We start from the raw sequence: 453 nt of genomic DNA, 5'->3' as shown, positions 1-453 counted from the left end.
GTGCCCACTGACCCACGAATGGATTAATAAATTGTGGTATATATACACCATGGGATATTATACAGTCTTACAGAAAGATAGAGACTTTACCTCTTACATGTTTACATGGATGGAGCTGGAACATATTCTTCTTAGCAAAGGATTTCAAGAATGGAAGAAAAAGTATCCAATGTACTCAGCCCTATTATGAAACTAATTTATAGCTTTCATATGAAAGCTATAACCTAATTATAGCCTAAGAACATTATGGGGAGGGGGAGGGGAGGAGGGGATGGGTGGAGGGAGGGTGACTGGAGGGATCACTTCTATGGTTTATCTTACAAGGGTACAAGTGAATCTTTCTAAGAGTAGAATATAAACGTCTTAAAACAATAACTAAGAAAATGATGAAAATATTTCAAATTGTATATGAAAACACCACACTTTACCCCATGATTGCATTAATGTACACAG

Source organism: Otolemur garnettii, unplaced genomic scaffold (genome assembly GCF_000181295.1).
Source record: "Otolemur garnettii isolate 467f Iridium unplaced genomic scaffold, OtoGar3 scaffold00285, whole genome shotgun sequence".
Classification (NCBI taxonomy): Eukaryota; Metazoa; Chordata; class Mammalia; order Primates; family Galagidae; genus Otolemur; species Otolemur garnettii.
This window is presented reverse-complemented; position numbering follows the sequence as displayed.